General features: G+C 44.4%; 1 protein-coding gene and 2 long non-coding RNA genes across 3 annotated transcripts in view; 1 reads left to right on the forward strand and 2 right to left on the reverse strand.

The window, feature by feature from the left end:
- Nucleotides 1-25789, forward strand: part of LOC310769374 (uncharacterized protein) — a 100529-nt gene that overhangs the window by 21964 nt on the left and 52776 nt on the right. The gene's annotated exons all lie outside the window — the stretch shown is intronic.
- LOC310767998 lies at nucleotides 1472-3904 on the reverse strand. The gene is made up of 3 exons (XR_014551156.1): nucleotides 3550-3904; nucleotides 2344-3489; nucleotides 1472-2283 (listed from the first exon to the last, which is right to left on the reverse strand). It is a non-coding gene; the product is annotated as an uncharacterized lncRNA (long non-coding RNA).
- Nucleotides 15511-25789, reverse strand: part of LOC310769589 — a 51825-nt gene continuing 41546 nt past the window's right edge. Inside the window, exons 3-4 of the long non-coding RNA XR_014551711.1 lie at nucleotides 16528-17603; nucleotides 15511-16086 (exon numbers count right to left, since the gene is read on the reverse strand). This is a non-coding gene — a long non-coding RNA (uncharacterized lncRNA). The remainder of the gene's footprint in view (nucleotides 16087-16527; nucleotides 17604-25789) is intronic.

Here is a 25789-nt window from a genome sequence, read left to right on the forward strand (position 1 = left end):
AGGTCTAGGCTGGTTTGAACCAGTCCAAGTCAGTTGAAACAGGTCCAAGCCGGTTGGAACCTGTCTTGGCCGGTTTTAACCGGTCTAGGCTTGTTTGTGCCGGTCCAAGCCAGTCCAAGCCGGTTTGAACCGGTCTAGGCCGGTTTGAACAGTTCTAAGTGGGTTGGAATTGGCCCAGGCAGGTTGGAGAAGGTCCAGGCCAGTTGGAGCAGGTGCAGGTCATTTGAAACTGGCCCAAGCTGGTTACAACAGGTCCAGGCTGGTTGGAACAGGTCTATGTCGCTTGGAGCCAGATCAGTTGCAATCATTTCATACCTGTTGAATCCAGCCCAAGCCAGTTGGAACCAGCCCAAACCAGTTGGAAAAGGTCCAGGCGGGTTGCAACTTGCCCAGACCAGTTTGAACTGGCCCAGACAGGTTGGAACTAGCTCAGACTGTTTGGAAGAGGTCTAGACTGGTTTGAACCAGTCCAAGCTGATTTGTGCCGGTTGAAGCCGGTTTGAACTGCTCTATGCTGGTTTGAACCGGTCAAATTCAGTTTCAAATTACCTGCTCCAACTGGCCTGGACCTACTCCAACCTGTCTGGGCCAGTTCCAACCCACTTAGAACTGCTCAAACTGGCTTGGGCCATTTCAAACCGGCCTAGACCTATTCAAACCAGCCAAGACTGGCTTGTAACGGCACAAACCAGCCTAGACTGGTTCAAAGTGGCCTAGACCGGTTTCAACCGGCTTGGACCTGTTTCAACCGACCTGGACTGGTTCAAACCAGCCTAGACCTGTTCCAAGCAGTCTGAGCCAGTTCCAACCAGTCTGGGCTAGTTCAAACTGGTGTGGGCAAGTTGGAACCTGCCTGGACTTTTCCCAATTGGTTTCAGCTGGTTCAAACCATCTTGGACTGGTTCCAATTAGTCTGAACCGGTTCCAACAGAATTGATGGTAACAGGGCACCAGCGCACTGAATGTAGACCTTTCAGGACCGCATTTCCAAATCAGGCAACTGCATTTTGATCGGGAACAAAGGGAAGCGAATCTCTGGGAATTTGGTGAGAAGCACTTCACAAGGGTCATTGCGATGTGGGAGGAGTGTTCAACAGCTTGTAATTCAAGCACTCCACCAGGCTGTATGATAGCAAATTTCAAAAGGGCTTTCTCACAGAACTATGGTGTCAAACTGACCCTAGAGACTTTGAGAATGCATTGTGAGCTGAACTGGCCAAGCCAGATTGCGTGGCGAGTTCCCACCTCCCACCAGTAGGAATAAAGACCCATTACACCGTTATTTTAAGGTTCAAGGGCTAAAATTGGCCACAACTTTATTGGTTACAGGTGATGAGCGGTATTGGCTTAGGCATTGTTACTATCTGACTATCCGACTTCAGCCTGTTTCCTTGAAAATCCGGAAGGGTTAACACCAGCAGGGGGAGCCCTGCTGATGCACATCAACTAGGCACTCTCCCAGGGTCACTGCTCAGGGGCGTGCCTTGGGCCCTGGCCTCCATAGGCTTCAGATGGGACCATGCCCCCCAGAATCCTTTGTCGGACTACCCTTCAATATCCGGGGGAGGTGATGGCGCTCCTCCCCCCCATACACCTACATAACAATACCCATATAAATGCCTAACCGCCACTCGAGCAAAGCTCGCCGCCAATACCCTCAGACCTGCAACCAATCCCTAATACCCGCAGATCTGTCAGCCAACCAAACATCGTTTCCCGCATTGGAAAGATGCACGCCATCCTCGTGGTAGAGGGTGGAAAATGTTCAGGCAGGTTCCAACTGGCCCAGACTGGTTGGAACTGGCCCAGACTGGTTGGAACAGGTCTAGGCTGGTTTAAACCAGGCCATGTTGGTTGAAACAGGTCCAAGCCGGTTGGAATCAGTCTAGGCCAGTGTGAACCAGTCTAGGCAGGTTTGTACCGGTCTAGGCCTGTTACCATGCAATATGTGCCATTCACTACTACTGACCTGCTAAACTGGAAAACCCATACCCTGCCTTTTTCTGAAAAGCCTCAAGCTATGCAGGACCTAATGGCCTCAATCATGGTAACCCATCTGCCCACGTGGCAAGATTGCAGGCATCTTTTAATGACCCTCTTCACCACTGAGGAAAGTAGGAGAATAGATGCCACCTCAGAGGGAAACCTAAGGGGGGAGGTGCCACCAGCAGAGCCAAACCCGATGGATGGGTCTGTATTTGGTACACCCTTGCAGATTCAAACTGGCTTGGACCGGCACCAACCGGCCTCGGCTGGTTCAAACCAGCCTGTATCGGTTCCACCCTGTTTGGACCAGTTCAAACCATCCTAGACTTGTTCAAACCAGCTTGGACCAGTTCCAACCATTCTCAACAGGTTCCAACCGGCTTGGACCGACACAAACCGGCCTCGACCGGTTCAAACCGGCCTCGATTGGTTCCAACCTGGGTTGGGCTGGTTCCAACTGGCTTGGACGAGACCCAACTTGTATGAACTGGTTGTGACTGGTCTGGGCTGGTTCCAAGTGACATAGTCCTGTTCCAACTGGCCTGGACCTGTTCTAACCAGCTTGGGCTAGTTTCAAATGACCTGCACCTGCTTCAACTGGCCTGGACCTGCTCCAACCTGTATGGGCCAGTTCCAACCCGCTTAGAACTGCTCAAACTGGCTTGGGCCATTTCAAACCGGCCTCAACCGATTCAAACCAGCTTGGACTGGTTCAAACTGGTATCAAAAGGCTCCAACCGGCTTGGACCGGTTCAAACGGGCCTAGACCGGTTCCAAGCAGCTTGGACCTGTTTCAACCAACTTGGACCGGTTCAAACCAGCCTAGACATGTTACAAGCCATCTGAGCCAGTTCCAACCAGTCTGGCCCAGTTTAAACTAGTCTGGGTATGTTGGAACTTGCCTGGACTTTTCTCCAACTAGTTTGAGATGGTTTAAACCGGCTTGGACCGGTTCCAACCGGCTGGGACCTGTTGTACTCGGCTTCGACTGGTTCAAACCAGCCTAGACCTGTTCCAACCACTTCAAACCGGTCTGGGGAAGTTGGACCAGTTCAAATTGGTCTGGAGAGGTTGGAATCTGCCTGGACTTTTTCAATCTGGTTTGGGCTGGTTCCTACCGTCTTGTACCAGATCCAACCAGTATGAACTGGTTCCAACAGGTCTGGGCTGGTTCCAAGTGACATAAACCTGTTCCAACCAGCTTGGCTCTGTTCCAACCAGTCTGGGCCAGTTCAAACCAGTCTTGGCAAGTTGGAACCCATATGGACTTTTTCAACTCGTTTGGTCTGGTTCCAACCATCTTGGATCGGATCCAATCGTTATCAACTGTTTCCAACAGATCAGGGCTGGTTTCAAGAGACATACTCCTGTTCCACCTACCTGGACCTGTTCCAACCAGTCTGAGCTAGTTCCAACCAGTCTGGGCCAGTTCAAACTTTGGACCGGCACATACTGGCCTCGACTGGTTCAAACCAGATTGGACCAGCACAAACCGGCCTAGTCCTGTTCAAACCAGCTTGGACCGGTACAAACCGACCTAGACCGGTTCAAATAGGCCTAGACCTATTCAAACCGGCTTGAACTGGCAAAAACCAGCCTAGACCAGTTAATGCCAGCCTAGACCTTTTCAAACAGGCTTGCACCCGTTCCACCCTGTTTGAACAGGATCTAACTGCCTGGACCTGTTCCAACCTGCTTGGACTGGTTCAAAACAGTCTAGACCTGTTCCTGTGTAAGCTAGTTCCAACCAGTTTGGGCTAGTTCAAACTAGTCTGGGCAAGCTGGAACCCGCCTAGACCTTTTCTAACTGGTTTGGGCTGGTTCCTACTGGCTTGGACCGGATCCAACCGGTATGAACTGGTTCCAACAGGTCTGCGCTGGTTCCAAGTGACACAGAACTGTTCCAAGCGGCCTTGAACTGTTCAAACCGGCTCAGACGGGTACAAACTGGCCTAGAGCAACTGGCCTGGACCTCCTCCAACCTGTCTGGGCCAGTTCCAACACACTTAGAACTGCTCAAACTGGCTTGGGCCGTTTCAAACCGGCCTAGACCTATTCAAACCAGCCAAGGCCGGTTCAAACTGGCTTGTAACGGCACAAACCAGCCTAGACTGGTTCAAAGTGGCCTAGACTGGTTTCAACCGGCTTGGACCTGTTTCAACCGACCTGGACCGGTTCAAACCAGCCTAGACCTGTTCCAATCAGTCTGAGCCAGTTCCAACCAGTCTGGGCTAGTTCAAACTGGTGTGGGCAAGTTGGAACCTGCCTGGACTTTTCCCAATTGGTTTCAGCTGGTTCAAACCGGCTTGGACCGGTTCCAATCAGTCTGAACCGGTTCCAACAGAATTGATGGTAACAGGGCGCCAGGGCACTGAATGTAGACCTTTCAGGACCGCATTTCCAAATCAGGCAACTGCATTTTGATCGGGAACAAAGGGAAGCGAATCTCTGGGAATCTGGTGAGAAGCACTTCACAAGGGTCATTGCGATGTGGGAGGAGTGTTCAACAGCTTGTAATTCAAGCACTCCACCAGGCTGTATGATAGCAAATTTCAAAAGGGCTTTCTCACAGAACTATGGTGTCAAACTGACCCTAGAGACTTTGAGAATGCATTGTGAGCTGAACTGGCCAAGCCAGATTGCGTGGCGAGTTCCCACCTCCCACCAGTAGGAATAAAGACCCATTACACCGTTATTTTAAGGTTCAAGGGCTAAAATTGGCCACAACTTTATTGGTTACAGGTGATGAGCGGTATTGGCTTAGGCATTGTTACTATCCGACTATCCGACTTCAGCCTGTTTCCTTGAAAATCCGGAAGGGTTAACACCAGCAGGGGGAGCCCTGCTGATGCACATCAACTAGGCACTCTCCCAGGGTCACTGCTCAGGGGCGTGCCTTGGGCCCTGGCCTCCATAGGCTTCAGATGGGACCATGCCCCCCAGAATCCTTTGTCGGACTACCCTTCAATATCCGGGGGAGGTGATGGCGCTCCTCCCCCCCATACACCTACATAACAATACCCATATAAATGCCTAACCGCCACTCGAGCAAAGCTCGCCGCCAATACCCTCAGACCTGCAACCAATCCCTAATACCCGCAGATCTGTCAGCCAACCAAACATCGTTTCCCGCATTGGAAAGATGCACGCCATCCTCGTGGTAGAGTGTGGAAAATGTTCAGGCAGGTTCCAACTGGCCCAGACTGGTTGGAACTGGCCCAGACTGGTTGGAACAGGTCTAGGCTGGTTTAAACCAGGCCATGTTGGTTGAAACAGGTCCAAGCCGGTTGGAATCAGTCTAGGCCAGTGTGAACCAGTCTAGGCAGGTTTGTACCGGTCTAGGCCTGTTACCATGCAATATGTGCCATTCACTACTACTGACCTGCTAAACTGGAAAACCCATACCCTGCCTTTTTCTGAAAAGCCTCAAGCTATGCAGGACCTAATGGCCTCAATCATGGTAACCCATCTGCCCACGTGGCAAGATTGCAGGCATCTTTTAATGACCCTCTTCACCACTGAGGAAAGTAGGAGAATAGATGCCACCTCAGAGGGAAACCTAAGGGGGGAGGTGCCACCAGCAGAGCCAAACCCGATGGATGGGTCTGTATTTGGTACACCCTTGCAGATTCAAACTGGCTTGGACCGGCACCAACCGGCCTCGGCTGGTTCAAACCAGCCTGTATCGGTTCCACCCTGTTTGGACCAGTTCAAACCATCCTAGACTTGTTCAAACCAGCTTGGACCAGTTCCAACCATTCTCAACAGGTTCCAACCGGCTTGGACCGACACAAACCGGCCTCGACCGGTTCAAACCGGCCTCGATTGGTTCCAACCTGGGTTGGGCTGGTTCCAACTGGCTTGGACGAGACCCAACTTGTATGAACTGGTTGTGACTGGTCTGGGCTGGTTCCAAGTGACATAGTCCTGTTCCAACTGGCCTGGACCTGTTCTAACCAGCTTGGGCTAGTTTCAAATGACCTGCACCTGCTTCAACTGGCCTGGACCTGCTCCAACCTGTATGGGCCAGTTCCAACCCGCTTAGAACTGCTCAAACTGGCTTGGGCCATTTCACACCGGCCTCAACCGATTCAAACCAGCTTGGACTGGTTCAAACTGGTATCAAAAGGCTCCAACCGGCTTGGACCGGTTCAAACGGGCCTAGACCGGTTCCAAGCAGCTTGGACCTGTTTCAACCAACTTGGACCGGTTCAAACCAACCTAGACATGTTACAAGCCATCTGAGCCAGTTCCAACCAGTCTGGCCCAGTTTAAACTAGTCTGGGTATGTTGGAACTTGCCTGGACTTTTCTCCAACTAGTTTGAGATGGTTTAAACCGGCTTGGACCGGTTCCAACCGGCTGGGACCTGTTGTACTCGGCTTCGACTGGTTCAAACCAGCCTAGACCTGTTCCAACCACTTCAAACCGGTCTGGGGAAGTTGGACCAGTTCAAATTGGTCTGGAGAGGTTGGAATCTGCCTGGACTTTTTCAATCTGGTTTGGGCTGGTTCCTACCATCTTGTACCAGATCCAACCAGTATGAACTGGTTCCAACAGGTCTGGGCTGGTTCCAAGTGACATAAACCTGTTCCAACCAGCTTGGCTCTGTTCCAACCAGTCTGGGCCAGTTCAAACCAGTCTTGGCAAGTTGGAACCCATATGGACTTTTTCAACTCGTTTGGTCTGGTTCCAACCATCTTGGATCGGATCCAATCGTTATCAACTGTTTCCAACAGATCAGGGCTGGTTTCAAGAGACATACTCCTGTTCCACCTACCTGGACCTGTTCCAACCAGTCTGAGCTAGTTCCAACCAGTCTGGGCCAGTTCAAACTTTGGACCGGCACATACTGGCCTCGACTGGTTCAAACCAGATTGGACCAGCACAAACCGGCCTAGTCCTGTTCAAACCAGCTTGGACCGGTACAAACCGACCTAGACCGGTTCAAATAGGCCTAGACCTATTCAAACCGGCTTGAACTGGCAAAAACCAGCCTAGACCAGTTAATGCCAGCCTAGACCTTTTCAAACAGGCTTGCACCCGTTCCACCCTGTTTGAACAGGATCTAACTGCCTGGACCTGTTCCAACCTGCTTGGACTGGTTCAAAACAGTCTAGACCTGTTCCTGTGTAAGCTAGTTCCAACCAGTTTGGGCTAGTTCAAACTAGTCTGGGCAAGCTGGAACCCGCCTAGACCTTTTCTAACTGGTTTGGGCTGGTTCCTACTGGCTTGGACCGGATCCAACCGGTATGAACTGGTTCCAACAGGTCTGCGCTGGTTCCAAGTGACACAGAACTGTTCCAAGCGGCCTTGAACTGTTCAAACCGGCTCAGACGGGTACAAACTGGCCTAGAGCAACTGGCCTGGACCTCCTCCAACCTGTCTGGGCCAGTTCCAACACACTTAGTGTGGGATGTAAACACAGGAGCAGTCAATGACAACATTCCTAGAGTGTACATGTTAGAACATGGGGAGGGATGTCTGTCTAGCAAGCAGGTAAACTTCCTGGGGACGGACTTCCTCCGCATGTGACCAGAGGTGGGTGTGGCCTCACCTGTGCAGGTAAATGATAAAAGCACAGGGCAGGCAGCCATCTCTCTCTCTCTGCCATCTTCTTTCGAGGAGGAAACATCTAAGGATGCTCTCTTGGCTCCCAGCCAAGAGAGGAGATAAGGCCTATCTTGCTACAAGATAGATTCTAAATGTATTTTACCTTTTTAAGCCTGTCTGCCTTCTGGGATCATATTGTGAACAGAACGTGAGTAAACTCTTTTATACTTTTATAAAGACTGTGTTGTGTCTTGTATTTTAAGAGGGAACAAAGGGGAAATTACCAGAGTAATTATTATAGAGGTTCTAGCGAACCTGTGCACACGTTACCGTTGCGAACTTAAAGGGGAATGTCTATAAACTCTGCTGATATTTTGGGAACTTGTTAGCACAAGTTGGATAAGGATATAATTAGTCAATATATCCTCTCCTGCGCCCCAGAACATTCCCACACTTAGAACTGCTCAAACTGGCTTGGGCCGTTTCAAACCGGCCTAGACCTATTCAAACCAGCCAAGGCCGGTTCAAACTGGCTTGTAACGGCACAAACCAGCCTAGACTGGTTCAAAGTGGCCTAGACTGGTTTCAACCGGCTTGGACCTGTTTCAACCGACCTGTACCGGTTCAAACCAGCCTAGACCTGTTCCAATCAGTCTGAGCCAGTTCCAACCAGTCTGGGCTAGTTCAAACTGGTGTGGGCAAGTTGGAACCTGCCTGGACTTTTCCCAATTGGTTTCAGCTGGTTCAAACCGGCTTGGACCGGTTCCAATCAGTCTGAACCGGTTCCAACAGAATTGATGGTAACAGGGCGCCAGGGCACTGAATGTAGACCTTTCAGGACCGCATTTCCAAATCTTTTTTTTTTTTTATAATATTTTTTTTTCCATATATACATAACATACATAAACATACAAAGACAAAAACATAACAAAAAACATGTACCATTTCATATCCTAATTTCTTATACCTTTCTTCCCCGACTTCCTCATGCCTCCCTTTTCTGTATTCCAAATTCTTATCAATTGCTCAGCAAATCTTCCCTTATTTTGATTTAAATTTAGACTAGTCTTCCTTATTCTCCTTGTCTTAACCATTGCTAATAGTAACCATTTACTTTCCAGTCCAACATCATTCTAACTTTCATTAATTTTGTAATATTTCTTTAAATAGTCCTTGAATTTTTTCCATTCTTCTTGCGCTGCTTCTCTTCCCTGGTTTCGGATTCTGCTCGTCATTTCTGCCAAGCCCATGTAGTCTATCACCTTCATCTGCCATTCTTCCAGTGTGGGTAGCTCTTGCGTCTTCCAGTACTTCGCAATGAGTATTCTAGCTGCTGTTGTAGCATACATAAAGAAAGTTATATCCGTCTTTAACACCCCTTGGCCGACAATACCCAAGAGAAAGGCCTCTGGTTTCTTGGGGAAAGTATATTTAAATACCTTTTTAAGTTCATTATAGATCATTTCCCAGAATGCCTTAATCTTCGGGCAAGTCCACCAAAGATGAAAAAATGTACCTTCAGTTTCTTTACATTTCCAACATTTATTATCAGGCAAATGGTAAATCTTTGCAAGCTTGACTGGGGTTATGTACCACCTATATATCATTTTCATAATATTTTCTCTTAAGGCATTACATGCCGTAAATTTCATCCCGGTGGTCCACAACTTTTCCCAATCAGCAAACAAAATATTATGACCAATGTCCTGAGCCCATTTAATCATACTTGATTTAACCGTTTCATCTTGTGTATTCCATTTCAGCAGCAAATTGTACATTTTTGACAAATTCTTAGTACTGGGTTCTAACAGTTCTGTCTCCAATTTTGATTTTTCCACCTGGAAGCCAATTTTACTGTCCAGTTTAAACGCTTCATTTATTTGATGATAGTGCAACCAATCTCTCACCTTCCCTTTTAATTTCTCAAAGCTCTGCAATCTCAGTTTGTCCCCTTCCTTTTCCAAAATTTCCCAGTATCTTGGCCACTTAGACTCCATATTTAACTTTTTAACTGCCTTAGCTTCCATTGGCGACAGCCACCTTGGAGTTTTATTTTCCAGCAAGTCTTTATATCTAACCCAGACATTTAATAGTGCTTTTCTGACAATATGATTTTTAAAACTTTTGTGTGCTTTAACCTTGTCATACCACAAATATGCATGCCACCCAAAAATATTATTAAAACCTTCCAAATCCAAAATGTCTGTGTTTTCAAGAAGCAGCCATTCTTTCAGCCAGCAGAAAGCTGCCGCTTCATAGTACAATTTAAAGTCTGGCAGGGCAAACCCCCCTCTTTCCTTTGAATCCGTTAATATCTTAAATTTAATTCTGGGCTTTTTGCCCTGCCAGACAAATTTAGATATGTCTTTTTGCCACTTCTTGAAACAATCCATTTTATCCATTATTTGCAATGCTTGAAACAAAAACAACATTCTTGGCAATACATTCATTTTTATAACTGCAATTCGGCCTAACAAGGAAAGCTTTAAATTGGACCAAATCTCCAAATCTTTTTTAACTTCTCTCCAAGTTTTTTCATAATTATCTTTAAACAGATTCACATTTTTAGCTGTCATATTTATACCCAAATATTTCACTTTTTTAACCACAGTCAACCCTGTCTCATTCTGAAACCTTTCTTTTTCTACCTGTGTCAAATTTTTCTCCAAAACCTTTGTCTTTGACTTATTCAATTTAAATCCTGCCATTTGACCAAGCTCTTGAATTATTTCCAAAACTCTTTTCGTGCTAGCTTCTGGCTCTTGCAATGTAAGTACTAAATCATCTGCAAATGCTCTCAATTTATATTGTTTAGCTCCGACCTGAATCCCTTTAACCAACTGGTCCCTCCTAATCATATTAAGCAAAACCTCCAGGACCGATATAAAAAGTAGTGGGGAGATAGGGCACCCCTGACGTGTCCCTTTTTCAATCTTGAACTCTTCTGTAACCACATTATTTACAATTAATTTTGCTTTCTGTTCAGAGTATATTGCACCTATACCATTCTCAAACCCTTGGCCTACCCCCATCCCCCGGAGGTTCTTCAACATAAAACTCCAAGAAATGTTATCAAAGGCTTTCTCGGCGTCCACAAAAATCAAAACCGCCTTAGTGTTTATATTCACTTCCAACTTTTCCAAAATGTCAATTATATTCCTTACATTGTCCGACAAATGCCTTTTCGGGAGAAAGCCCGCTTGGTCCCCATGAATCTCCTCCATCAAAACTCTTTTCAGTCTCTTTGCTAAAATATCAGCAAAGATTTTATAATCCACATTCAATAACGAGATGGGTCGGTAGTTTTTAAGTTGAGTCTTTTCAGTCTCTGTCTTTGGTATAAGTGTGATATAGGCCTCACTCCACGTATCAGGTGCCCTTTTCCCCTCCATAATCTCATTACAGACTTCCTTCAAAGGTTGTATCAGTCCTTCCTTCAAAACTTTATAATATTTAGAAGTCAGTCCATCCGGTCCGGGGGATTTGCCCAACGTCATGCCTTGAATGGCATCTTCTATTTCTTGTGCTGATATCTCCTGGTTCAGAATTGTTTTACTTTCCTGCGAAACCTTTTTCAGCCCATTTTTCTCGAGGAATTGTTGTATATCCATTTCTTTCTGCGGCCCTTGTGTGTAGAATTGTCTAAAGTAGTTCTGAAAACAGTTCCTGATTTCCGCTGGGTTGCTTATATTCTTTCCTTCCACCTCTATATTTGTTACCGTGTTGAGTTTTTGTCTCTTCTTTATTTGCCAAGCCAATAACTTACCACATTTATCAGCAGATTCAAAAGTCTTTTGTCTCATTTGTTTAATTTTCCACTCTAATTCTTGGTTCATCAGTTCCATATATTGTGTTTGATGAAACTTAATTTCTCTTAAAATCTCTTGGGATTTTGGCTTCGATCTTAATTGTTTTTCCCCTTCTTTTATCTTTTCCAAAATTCTCTCCTTCCTCTCGTTTTGCTTTCTTTTCTTTAATGTATTTTGCTGTATCAAAAACCCTCTCATCACGGCTTTGCTTGCGTCCCATACTATTCTTTTTTCTACTTTAGACCCTAAGTTGATTTCAAAGTAGTCTTTCAAGGTTTTTTGGGCCTTCTTGCAAATCTCCTCATCTCTGAATAAGGTGTCATTCATTCTCCATCTGAAGGAACCAGTTGTTGTTTGCCTCATCACCATCTTTACTGCATTGTGGTCGGAGAAAGTTTTTGGGCAGATTTCTACTTTTTTTATGTTCGGCGCCATACTGCTAGCCACCCAAATTTGGTCAATCCTTGTCCATGTCATTTTGGCTTCAGAAAAGAAGGTTCCCTCTCTTTCTAATGGGTGTTTTGTTCTCCAAATATCAATCAAGTCCATATTGTCAGTCATTTCAAAAAAAGTCTTTGGTAGTCTTCCATCTTTTGTTATTACCTGTCTTTGTGCTTTGTCCATATTTGTTGAAACTACTCCATTCATATCTCCCATCAAAATTAATTTGTAATCCATATGGTCCATCAAAATTTCATGCAACTTCCTAAAAAATTCAGCTTTCCCTTCATTTGGTGCATAGATTCCCACTATCAGATACTTCTCTCCTTGGGATTGAATTTCAATTGCCAAATATCTTCCTTGATCATCTTTAAAAATTTGTTTCGGTTGCAACTTTTCTTTTGCATAGATCACCACTCCTCTCTTCTTTACTCTGTCTGAAGATATAAATTCCTATCCCAATCTTTTGTTTATTAATAATTTTCTATGTGCTCTTGTCACGTGGGTCTCTTGTAGACAAATCAAGTCCAATTGGTCCTTCTTTAAAGCGTGGAATATATTTTTTCTCTTTCTGGGAATGTTCAAACCGTTACAATTCCAGGTTAGAAGTTGCAGAGCCATGATGGGGTTAACTCCTTCCTCCTACAGCTCCCTGTTTTTGTTCCTCGTCTGTCGGTGGTACCGTGTCCTTGTCCAGTGACGGATGCCCTTGTCCTGGAAATGTCTCTTTCTGTAGGTCTTCTTCGTGTTCTCCCAGGAACTTGTCTTTATCACTCACAGTCTTTATTCTTCTCTTCTTCCCCTTGTATTTAAAAGACAAGCCTTGGGGAAACTCCCACCTGAATGGTATGTAGTTCCTTTTCAGCAATATCACCAGGTCCTTATAGTGTCCTCTTGCGTCCAAAATACTCTTAGGGATGTCTTTAAAGATCTCAATATGAAAGTCTTCAATTCGAAGGGTTGTTTGGTAATGCAGGTTCAGTATTTTATCTCTCTCCTCCTTTGATCTTAGAGTTATTAAGGAATCTCTGGGTCTGTTCTTCCTCTGCCTTGTACCCAGTCTGAATGCACTTTCTATCTTAAATTCTTCCTTGTCCAACTCCTGCTTCCAAAAGTCAGCAAATTCTTTTGTCAAGTAGTCCACCAGGTTGTCTCCTTCCTTTTCCGGCACAAGCCTAATCCTTAGATTCCTCTCCTTACGTTGCATATCCTGCATAGAGAGTGCCAGCTCATACTCATCTAGTTTCTTGTAAACTGGTGGAAATTTTTCCTCCGCAGCAGTTGCAATTTCCTTGGCTTCCTCGGCTATCTTTCGTGTTGTGGATGAATCTTCCAATAGTTTCCCAATTGCTTCTGCATTTGAGTTCACTTTGTTCCCAAGGTCAGTTATACTTTTTGTATTTAAGTCAATTTTCCCAGAGATTTCTTCAATTTTTTTATTTGTTTCAGCAACTTGTACTTTAGTTTCAGCAACTTGTACTTTAGTTTCTGCACCTTGCTTTTTTAATTCCTCCAAAGAGTCATTTATCTTCTCCAATACCTTAGCAAATGATTCTTCTGTAGACATTGTTTTCACTTTTGCCTTTGCGACAACTGTAGTTCCAGAGGCTCCTGTTACAGAAGCCCTTCTTTGCATGAAAGGATCAATTTTATATTGTCTGCCAGATCTCAAGGTTGTTTCTTGTAAATCCCCTTTCTCTTTACCATCTGCCATAACAAAGTCTTTTAGTCAAGGTCATTCCCACACTCTTAGACTAACAGACAAAAGTTCTCAGATTTTAAACTCCACTTGTTGCTGAAATAATTTGTAAGTCCTCTAGAGGGCGTAGAGTCAATTCTTTACTTCTCAAAATAGTCCCACACTCTTCAAAAGATAAACAAAAGTTTTCCTAGTCCCTTCCAATTATTCTTTTATCTTTCTAGGGGATCCCAATCAATAATGTCCTGTAAGTAACTTTGCAATGCAACAAAATAAATGTTTCAAGTTGGGAGTAGCCAAAGTCAATTAAAGATACTTTTTAACCTTCTTATAGCAACAGTCCTTAGCCGGTTCCTTTTCTCCGGCAGTCCGATCCCAGGTATAAGAGCAGCGGTATTTAACTCAGTTCTTTTAAATTGGCAGGCAAACACTTTAAAATCTTCTTCCCCCCCCCTCCTGCCTTCGGGGAGGGAGTTCTTTGCTTTGGTGGTGGATTTCTTAATTCCCACGAATTTCCTCTCAAGCAGTTACAGCTAGAGTGCCTTTCGCTTTGATCTTGCTACAGAACGGAAAGCAGACTTCCTTTTTAGTGCTTGTCCGTCTCGGTGCCCAATTTCTTTACTTTTAGTGTCCAATTATATTTTAGCGGTCAATCCTACTCACGGGTAGTTGTTCTTTTAATCCAATTTCGCCGGAAGAAATCAGCGCTCTCCGCTAATGGCGACGCGGCTTCGCTTCGCAGGCTGGGTGAAGACGACTCTCAGCACCGCTCCAAAACCCCTCCGCTGATCCGCAGCCTTTAAAAAGGCTATTTCACAGCGTCGGGGGGGCGCAAAGGTGCCCGCCGAGTCTCCGGTTCACAGGCAACGCGCCTGTGATTTTTGAGGGTCCCCGCTCCGCCGTAGCTGACAGGACCCGAACCCACGAAGCAGATCTCTCCCGGAGCTCCGGGTGAGATCCGCCATTAAGCGCTGGCGCTAACCGGAAGTCCCCGCATTTCCAAATCAGGCAACTGCATTTTGATCGGGAACAAAGGGAAGCGAATCTCTGGGAATCTGGTGAGAAGCACTTCACAAGGGTCATTGCGATGTGGGAGGAGTGTTCAACAGCTTGTAATTCAAGCACTCCATCAGGCTGTATGATAGCAAATTTCAAAAGGGCTTTCTCACAGAACTATGGTGTCAAACTGACCCTAGAGACTTTGAGAACGCATTGTGAGCTGAACTGGCTAAGCCAGATTGCGTGGCGAGTTCCCACCTCCCACCAGTAGGAATAAAGACCCATTACACCGTTATTTTAAGGTTCATGGGCTAAAATTGGCCGCAACTTTATTGGTTACAGGTGATGAGCGGTATTGGCTTAGGCATTGTTACTATCTGACTATCCGACTTCAGCCTGTTTCCTTGAAAATCCGGAAGGGTTAACACCAGCAGGGGGAGCCCTGCTGATGCACATCAACTAGGCACTCTCCCAGGGTCACTGCTCAGGGGCGTGCCTTGGGCCCTGGCCTCCATAGGCTTCAGATGGGACCATGCCCCCCAGAATCCTTTGTCGGACTACCCTTCAATATCCGGGGGAGGTGATGGCGCTCCTCCCCCCCATACACCTACATAACAATACCCATATAAATGCCTAACCGCCACTCGAGCAAAGCTCGCCGCCAATACCCTCAGACCTGCAACCAATCCCTAATACCCGCAGATCTGTCAGCCAACCAAACATCGTTTCCCGCATTGGAAAGATGCACGCCATCCTCGTGGTAGAGGGTGGAAAATGTTCAGGCAGGTTCCAACTGGCCCAGACTGGTTGGAACTGGCCCAGACTGGTTGGAACAGGTCTAGGCTGGTTTAAACCAGGCCATGTTGGTTGAAACAGGTCCAAGCCGGATGGAATCAGTCTAGGCCAGTGTGAACCAGTCTAGGCAGGTTTGTACCGGTCTAGGCCTGTTACCATGCAATATGTAACAGGCCTAGACCTCCTCCAACCTGTCTGGGCCAGTTCCAACACACTTGGAACTGTTCAAACTGGCTTGGGCCGGTTCAAACCATCCTAGACCGGTTGAAACTGGCCAAGACCAGTTCAAACCGGCCTCGACAGGTCTGAACAGCTTCCAACCAACTTGGACCAGTTCAAACCAACCTAGACAGGTCCCAACCAGTCTGGACAAGTTCAAACTGGTCTAGGCAAGTTGGAACCCACTGGGACCTTTTCCAATTGGTTTGTGCTGATTCCAACCGGCTTGGACTGCATCCAACTGGTATGAAATAGTTCCAACTGGTCTGGGCTGGTTGCAAGCGACATAGACCTGTTCCATCCAGCCTGGACCTGTTCTAACCAGCTTGGGCCAGTTTCAAATGACCTGCACCTGCTCCAACTGGCCCAGACCTGCTCCAATCCGTCTGGGCCTGTTCCAATCCACCTGGACCTGTTCAAACTTGCTTGGACCAGCACAAACAGGCTTGGACCAGCACAAACCGGCCTAGACTTGTTCAAACTGGCTTGGACCAGTTCCTACCGGTCTCAACAGGTTCAAACCGGCTTGGACCGGTTCCAAACGGCCACAACCTGTTCCAACCAGCTTGGGCCGGTTTCAAATGACCTGCACCTGCTCCAAACTGTCTGGGCCAGTTCCAACCCACCTGGAATTGTTCAAACTGGCTTGGGCCGGTTCAAGCCATCCTAGACCAGTTGAAACTGGCCAAGATGGGTTCAAACCAGCCTCGACTGGTTCAAACCAGTTTGGACTGGTTCAAACCAGTCTGAACAGCTTCCAACTGGCTTGGACCGGTTCAAACCAACCTAGACTGGTTCCAACCAGTCTGGACCGGTTCAAAGCAGTCTTGACCAGTTCAAAGTGGTCTGCGCAAGTTGGAACCCACATGAACCTTTTCCAACTGGTTTGTGCTGGTTCCAACTGGCTTGGACCAGATCCAACTGGTATGAATTTGTTCCAACTGGTCTGGGCTGGTTCCAAGCGATCATAGACCTGTTCCAACTGGCTTGGACCTTCTCTAATCAGCTTGTGCAGGATTCAAATGACCTGCACCTGCTCCAACTGGCTTGGACCAGCACAAACCTGCCTGAACCTGTTCAAACCGGCTTGGACTGGTTCAAACAGGTTTCAACAGGTTCAAACTGGCTTAGACCGGTTCAAACTGGTCTCAACAGGTTCAAATCAGGTTGGACCGGTTCCAACCAGCCTAGACCTGTACGAAACAGCGTGGGCCAGTGTCAAATGACCTACACCTCCTCCAACTGTCCTGGACCTCCTCGAAACAGTCTGGAACTGTTCAAACTGGCTTTGGCCGTCTCAAACCAGTCTAGACCTGTTCAAACCGGCTTGGACCAGCACAAACCGGTGTGGAACAGCACAAACCGGCCTAAACCGGTTCAAACCAGGCTAGACATGTTCAAACCGGCTTGAACCGCTTCCAGCTGGTCTCAAAAGGATCCAAACTGCTTGAACCAGGTCAAAACGGCCTCGACCAGTTCAAACCTGCTTGGACCACCGCAAACCAGCTGAGACCAGCACAAACCAGCCTAGATGTGTTCCAAGCAGTCTGAGCTAGTTCAAACAAGTCTGGGCCAGTTGAAACCGGTCTGAACATGTTCCAACCGGCTTGGACTGGTTCAAACCAACCTAGACCAGTTCCAACCAGTCTGGACGAGTTCAAACTGGTCTGGGCAAGTTGGAACCCACGAGGACCTTTTCCAACTAGTTTGTGCTGGTTCCCACCGGCTTGGACCAGATCCAACTGGTTTGAACTTGTTCCAACTGGGCTGGGCTGTTTGCAAGCGACATAGACCTGTTACAACCGGCCTGGACCTTTTCTAACCAGCTTCGGCCAGTTTCAAATGACCTGCACCTGCTCCAACTGGCCCGGACCTGCTCCAACCCGTCTGGGCCGGTTCCAATCCACTTGGACCTGTTCAAACTGGCTTGGACCAGCACAAACCAGCCTAGACCGTTTCAAACCGGCTTGGACTGGTTCCAACCGATCTCAACAGGTTCCAACTGGCTTGGACTGATTCCAACCGGCCTGGACCTGTTCCAACCAACTTGGACTAGTTTCAAATGACCTGTACCTGCTCCAACTGGCTTAGATCTGCTCCAAACTGTCTGTGCCCTAACCCGTGGGGTCAGAATATCAGAAAAAATCTCACATCCTGCAATTGACTCAAAAATGGTGCCAAACTGCTGCAATTCTCCCCTGAAAGGTTTGGCGGTGGAAACAGAATGCTTTTTATCATAGGTGAAGAAATCAACCCTCGACGACTTAACCAGTGGGGGAAAAAAATTTACGCCCACGGTCACAATTTCAGCAACAATCTGAAATTCTCCAATTAACTCAAAAATGGTGCCAAACTGTTGTAAATTCTCCCCTGAATGCTTTGGCTGTGGAAGCAGAAGGCTTTTTATCACGGGCCAAGAAATCAGCCCTTGACAACTGAACCTGCGGAAAAACATTTTTCTGAAAAAATCCCTAAGCCCCCCAGGGTCACAATTTTAGAAAAAATCTGACATTCTCCAATTCACTCAAAAATGGTGCCAAACGTTTGCAAATGCCTCTCCTGAAAGGTTTGGCGGTCGAAACCGAAGACTTTTTATCACAGGACAAGAAATCAGCCCTCGACAACTTAACCAGGGGAAGAAGATTTTTTTAAAAACATCCCTAAGTCCCGGGGTCACAATTTCAGCAAAAATCTCACGTTCTCCAATTCACTCAAAAATGGTGCCCAACGGTTGCAAATGCTCCCCTGAAAGCTTTGGCGGTTGACACACAAGGCTTTTTATCACAGGACAAGAAATCAGCCCTCGACAACTTAACCGACGGAAAAAGATTTTTTTGAAAAAATACCCAAGCCCCGGTCATAATTTCAGAAAAAATCTGACTTCCAGCAATTCACTCAAAAATGGTGCCAAACGGTTGCAAATGCTCCTCTGAAAGGTTTGGGGATGGAAATAGAAGGCTTTTTATCACACGACAAGAAATCAGCCCTCAACAACTTAACCGGCAGAAAATGATTTTGTTTAAAAAAAAATCTCTAATCCCCGGGGTCACAATTTCTGGAAAAAGCTGACATTCTCCAATTCACTCACTATTGACTTTGTAGAATATATAAGGCAGTCTCCTAGGTAAGTCAACTCTATCCTAAGACAAGTAAATAATAATGTGTTTCGGTACAAGCAGCTTTTCCACATTCACTACTTCCAAAGTTTGAGTAAGAAAGCCACTAATTAGGTTAAATTGGTTCCTTCACATCTTTCCAGCTTTCTTAGTCACATGAGCTTGATCTCAAAGAATGTTAGGGGTTTCCTCCATAACTCTAACAAGCAAGTTATCAAGCAAAAATCTCACGTTCTACAATTCACTCAAAAATGGTGCCCAACGGTTGCAAATGCTCCCCTGAAAGGTTTGGGGGTCGAAACAGAAGGCATTTTATCACAGGACGAGAAATCAGACCTCGACAACTTAACCGGCGGAAGATGATTTTTTAAAAAACTCACTAAGCCCCGGGGTCACAATTTCAGAAAAAAATCTGACTTTCGGCAATTCACTCAAAAATGGTCCCCAAGGGTTGCAAATGCTCCCCTATAAGGTTTCGGGGTCGAAACAGAAGGCATTTTATCACAGGAAAAGAAATCAGACCGCGACAACTTAACCAGCGGAAGAAGATTTTTTTGAAAAAATCCCTAAGCCCCGGGGTCACAATTTCAGAAAAAATCTGACTTTCGGCAATTCACTCAAAAATGGTACCCAAGGGTTGAAAATGCTCTCCTGAAAGGTTTGGTGGTCGAAACAGAAGGCTTTTTTTCACAGGACTAGAAATCAGACCTCGACAACTTAACTGGCGGAAGAAGATTTTTTTGAAAAAAATACCTAGGCCCCTGGGTCACAATTTCAGAAAAAATCTGACTTTCGGCAATTCACTCAAAAATGGTGCCCAAGGGTTGCAAATGCTCCCCTGAAAGGTTTGGTGGTCGAAACAGAAGGCTTTTTATCACAGGACAAGAAATCAGCCCTCGACAACTTAACCGGCGGAAAAATATTTTTTTGAAAAAATCCCTAAGCCCCGGGGTCACAATTTCAGAAAAAATGTGATTTTCTGCAATTCACTCAAAAATGGTGCCCAACGGTTGCAAATGCTCCCCTGAAAGGATTGGCGGTCGAAACAGAAGGCTTTTTTTCACAGGGGAAAAAATCAGCCCTCTACAACTTAACTGGCGGAAAAATATTTTTTAAAAAAAATCCCTAAGCCCCGGGGTCACAATTTCAGAAAAAAATCTGACTTTTGGCAATTCACTCAAAAATGGTGCCCAACGGTTGAAAATGCTCTCCTGAAAGGTTTGGTGGTCGAAACAGAAGGCTTTTCATCACAGGACTAGAAATCAGACCTCGACAACTTAACTGGCGGAAGATGATTTTTTTGAAAAAAATACCTAGGCCCCTGGGTCACAATTTCAGAAAAAATCTGACTTTCGGCAATTCACTCAAAAATGGTGCCCAAGGGTTGCAAATGCTCCCCTGAAAGGTTTGGTGGTCGAAACAGAAGGCTTTTTATCACAGGACAAGAAATCAGCCCTCGACAACTTAACCGGCGGAAAAATATTTTTTTGAAAAAATCCCTAAGCCCCGGGGTCACAATTTCAGAAAAAATGTGATTTTCTGCAATTCACTCAAAAATGGTGCCCAACGGTTGCAAATGCTCCCCTGAAAGGATTGGCGGTCGAAACAGAAGGCTTTTTTTCACAGGGGAAGAAATCAGCCCTCTACAACTTAACTGGCGGAAAAATATTTTTTTTAAAAAATCCCTAAGCCCCGGGGTCACAATTTCAGAAAAAAATCTGACTTTTGGCAATTCCCTCAAAAATGGTGCCCAACGGTTGCAAATGCTCCCCTGAAAGGTTTGGTGGTCAAAACAGAAGGCTTTTCATCACAGGACAAGAAATAAGCCCTCAACAACTTAACTGGCGGAAAAATATTTTTTTGAAAAAATCCCTAAGCCCCGGGGTCACAATTTCAGAAAAAATCTGACTTTCGGCAATTCACTCAAAAATGGTGCCCAACGGTTGCAAATGTTCCCCTGAAAGGTTTGGCGGTCGAAACAGAAGGCTGTTTATCACAGGACAAGAAATCAGTCCTCGACAACTTAACCGGTGGAAGAAGTTTTTTTTAAAAAAATCGCTAAGCCCCGGGGTCACAATTCTAGAAAAAAATGTGACTTTCGGCAATTCACTCAAAAGTGGAACCCAACGGTTGCAAATGCTTCCCTGAAAGGTTTGTCGGTCGAAACAGAAGGCTTTTTATCACAGGACTAGAAATCAGACCTCGACAACTTAATTGGCGGAAGAAGATTTTTTTGAAAAAATCTCTAAGCCCCGGGGTCACAATTTCAAAAAAAATCTGACTTTCGGCAATTCACTCAAAAATGGTGCCCAACGGTTACAAATGTTCCCGTGAAAGGTTTGGCGGTCGAAACAGAAAGCTTTTTATCACAGGAGTAGAAATCAGACCTCTACAACTTAACCGGCGGAAAAATATTTTTTTAAAAAATCCCTAAGCCCCGGGGTCACAATTTCAGAAAAAATGTGATTTTCGGCAATTCACTCAAAAGTGGAACCCAACGGTTGCAAATGCTCCCCTGAAAGGTTTGGCGGTCGAAACAGAAGGCTAATAAATAAATAATAATAATAGTTTTATTATTTATACCCCACCCATCTGACTGGGTCGTGCCAGCCACGCTCAGCAGCTTGCAGGATAAAATAATATACAATAAAACATGAAACTTTTTTTAACTATATGCCTACTATATGGAAGTTAACAACTGGACAACAGAAATGGATTGTACACACTCTAATGGTAGCTGAGAGGCTGATATTGATAAACTGGAAGAGTAAAGAGATGATCTCCTTTAATCGGTGGATTGATAATATGGTAACACTTGCAACCTGTGAACGGACTGCTTACAAAAATAGACTGCTTGGATAAATACGACAGTATTTTGAATGAATTTATACAAAATGTAGTTGACTAATTTATATTAGGGCGCGGTCACAATTTCATCAAAAATCTGACTTTTGGCAATTCACTCAAAAATGGTGCCAAACGGTTGCAAATGCTCCCATGAAAGGTTTGGCGGTTGAAACAGAAGGCTTTTTATCACAGGACAAGAAATCAGCCCTTGACAACTCAACCGGGATAAATTTTTTTTGTTTTTGAAAAATCGCTAAGCCCCGTTGTCACAATTTCATCAAAAATCTGACTTTCGGCAATTCACTCAAAAATAGTGCCAAACGGTTGTAAATGCTCACCTGAGAGGTTTGGCGGGGGAAACAGAAGCCTTTTTATCGCAGGACAGGAAATCAGCCCTCGACAACTTCATCCGTAGAAAAAGATTTCATCAAAAATCAGGCTTTCCGCAATTCACTCAAAAATGGTGCCAAACGGTTGCAAATGGTCCTCTGAGAGGTTTGGCGGTCGAAACAGAAGGCTTTTTATCACAGGACTAGAAATCAGACCTCGACAACTTAACAGGGAGAAAAAGATTTTTTTGAAAAAATCGCTAATGCTCCCCTGAGAGGTTGTCCACCGCCTGTGCACCGTCCCTCAGACCATGTGGTGTAAGAAAAAAATGAACAAATTCCTATGCCCCAGAGTACCCCAGAGATGCATTTTAAATAAATGCACACATAAAGTAGTAGTAAAGTAGGTGTAAACTAGGAGTAAACTAGGAGTAGACTAGGTGTAAAGTAGGAGTAAACTAGGTGTAAAGTAGGAGTAGACTAGGTGTAAACTAGGAGTAAAGTAGGTCTAAACTATGAGTAAACTAGGTGTGAAGTAGGTGTAAACTAGGAGTAAACTAGGTGTAAAGTAGGAGTAGACTAGGTGTAAACTAGGAGTAAACTAGGTGTAAAGTAGTAGACTAGGTGTAAAGTAGGTCTATACTAGGAGTAAACTAGGTGTAAACTAGGAGTAAACTAGGTGTAGACTAGGTGTAAACTAGGAGTAAATAAGGTGTAAAGTAGGAGTAAATAAGGTGTAAACTATGAGTAAAGTAGGTGCATGAAATCCACTCTCGAATCAGAGTATATTTCATTCTCAAACCCTCCAACACTTCTCTGATGAAAAAAGAGGTTGTCCTGTGCACCGTCCCTCAGAACATGTGGTGTAAGAAAAAAATGAACAAATTCCCAGAGTACCCCAGAGATAAATTTTAAATAAATGCACACATAAAGTAGGAGTAAACTAGGAGTAAACTAGGTGTAAACTAGGTGTAAACTAGGTGTAAAGTAGGAGTAGACTAGGTGTAAAGTAGGTGTAAACTATGAGTAAACTAGGTGTACAGTAGGTGTAAACTAGGAGTAAGCTAGGTGTAAAGGAGGAGTAAACTAGCCAATCACATGCAGCCCATTGTGTAAATAATGCATATAAAGCAGATACTTTGAGGGAACATCCATTCCTCCTCACCACTATGAGCTGAATAAAGAGCATGAAATCCACTCTCGACTCAGAGTATATTTCATTCTCAAACCCTCCAACACTTCTCTGATGAAAAAAGGGATGTCCTATTCAATAATAAATAAATAATAATAATAATAGTTTTATTATTTATACCCCACCCATCTGAATGGGTCGTGCCAGCCACGCTCAGCAGCTTGCAGGATAAAATAATATACAATAAAACATGAAACTTTTTTTTAACTATATGCCTACTATATGGAAGTTAACAACTGGACAACAGAAATGGATAGTACACACTCTAATGGTAGCTGAGAGGCTGATATTGATAAACTGGAAAAGTAAAGAGATGATCTCCTTTAATCGGTGGATTGATAATATGGTAACACTTGCAACCTGTGAACGGACTGCTTACAAACATAGACTGCTTGGATAAATACGACAGTATTTCGAATGAATTTATACAAAATGTAGTTGACTAATTTATATTAGGGAGCGGTCACAATTTCATCAAAAATCTGACTTTTGACAATTCACTCAAAAATGGTGCCCAGCTGTTGCAAATGTTCGCCTGAGAGGTTTTTCAGTCAAAACAGAAGGCTTTTTATCACAGGACAAGAAATCAGACCTCCACAACGTAGTCTGTAGAAAAAGTTTTTTTTAAAAAAATCCCTAAGCCGTGCGGTCACAATTTCATCAGAAATGCAAATGCTCCCCTGAAAGGTTTGGCGGTCGAAACAGAAGGGTTTTTATCACAGGACAGGAAATCAGCCCTCGACAACTTCATCCGTAGAAAAAGATTTCATCAAAAATCTGACTTTCGGCAATTCACTCAAAAATGGTGCCAAACGGTTGCAAATGGTCCCCTGAGAGGTTTGGCGGTCGAAACAGAAGGCTTTTTATCGCAAGACAGGAAATCAGCCCTCGACAACTTCATCCGTAGAAAAAGATTTCATCAAAAATCTGACTTTTTGCAATTCACTCAAAAATGGTGCCCAACGGTTGCAAATGCTCCCCTGAAAGGTTTGGCGGTCGAAACAGAAGGCTTTTTATCTTCTTTTTTTAAAAAATATTTTTATTAAAGAATTTTTTATAACCACAAAAACATAAACATTACAGTACAATAAACACAACAAATACACAAACAAACAAAAACAAAAATAAAGAAACAAGTACAATTTCATATCCTAATTTCTTATACCTTTCTTCTCCGACTTCCTCATGCCTCCCTTTTCTGTATTCCAATTTCTAATCAATTATTCAGCAAATCTTCTCTTATTTTAATTTAATTTAATCTTCCTTATTCTCCTTGTCTTAACCGTCACTAATAGTAACCGTTTATTTTCTAGTCCAACATCATTCTAACTTTCATTAATTTTGTAATATTTCTTTAAATAATCCTTAAATTTTTTCCATTCTTCTTCCGCTGCTTCTCTTCCCTGGTTTCGGATTCTGCTCGTCATTTCTGCCAGGCCCATGTAGTCAATCACCTTCATCTGCCATTCTTCCAGAGTGGGTAGCTCTTGTGTCTTCCAGTACTTCGCAATGAGTATTCTTGCTGCTGTTGTAGCATACATAAAAAAAGTTATATCCGTCTTTAACACCCCTTGGCCGACAATACCCAAGAGAAAGGCCTCTGGTTTCTTAGGAAAGGTATATTTAAATACCTTTTTCAGTTCATTATAGATCATTTCCCAGAATGCCTTAATCTTCGGGCACGTCCACCAGAGGTGAAAGAATGTACCTTCCTTTTCCTTACATTTCCAACATTTATTGTCAGGCAAATGGTAAACCTTTGCAAGCTTGACTGGGGTTATGTACCACCTATAGATCATTTTCATAATATTTTCTCTTAAGGCATTACATGCCGTAAATTTCATCCCGGTGGTCCACAACTTCTCCCAATCCGCAAACAAAATGTTATGACCAATGTCCTGAGCCCATTTAATCATACTTGATTTAACCGTTTCATCCTGTGTATTCCATTTCAGCAGCAAATTATACATTTTTGACAAATTTCTAGTGCTGGGTTCTAACAGTTCAGTCTCCAATTTTGATTTTTCCACCTGGAAGCCAATTTTACTGTCCATTTTAAACACTTCATTTATTTGATGATAGTGCAACCAATCTCTCACCTTCCCTTTTAGTTTCTCAAAACTCTGCAATCTCAGTCTGTCCCCTTCCTTTTCCAAAATTTCCCAGTATCTTGGCCATTTAGACTCCATATTTAACTTTTTAACTGCCTTAGCTTCCATTGGCGACAGCCACCTTGGGGTTTTATTTTCCAGCAAATCTTTATATCTAATCCAGACATTTAATAGTGCTTTTCTGACAATATGGTTTTTAAAACCTTTATGTGCTTTAACCTTGTCATACCACAAATATGCATGCCACCCAAAAATATTATTAAAACCTTCCAAATCCAAAATATCTGTATTTTCAAGAAGTAGCCAATCTCTTAGCCAGCAGAAAGCTGCCGCTTCATAGTACAGTTTAAAGTCTGGCAGGGCAAACCCCCCCTCTTTCCTTTGAATCCGTTAATATCTTAAATTTAATTCTGGGCTTCTTGCCCTGCCAGACAAATTTAGAGATATCTTTTTGCCACTTCTTGAAACAATCCGTCTTATCCATTATTTGTAATGCTTGGAACAAAAACAACATTCTTGGCAATACATTCATTTTTATAACTGCAATTCGACCTAACAAGGAAAGCTTCAAGTTTGACCAAATCTCCAAATCTTTTTTCACTTCTGTCCAAGTTTTTTCATAATTATCTTTAAATAAATTCACATTCTTAGCTGTCATATTTATTCCCAAATATTTCACTTTTTTAACCACAGT

This window comes from Podarcis filfolensis (assembly GCF_964270895.1).
Source record: "Podarcis filfolensis genome assembly, chromosome: 8".
NCBI lineage: Eukaryota > Metazoa > Chordata > Lepidosauria > Squamata > Lacertidae > Podarcis > Podarcis filfolensis.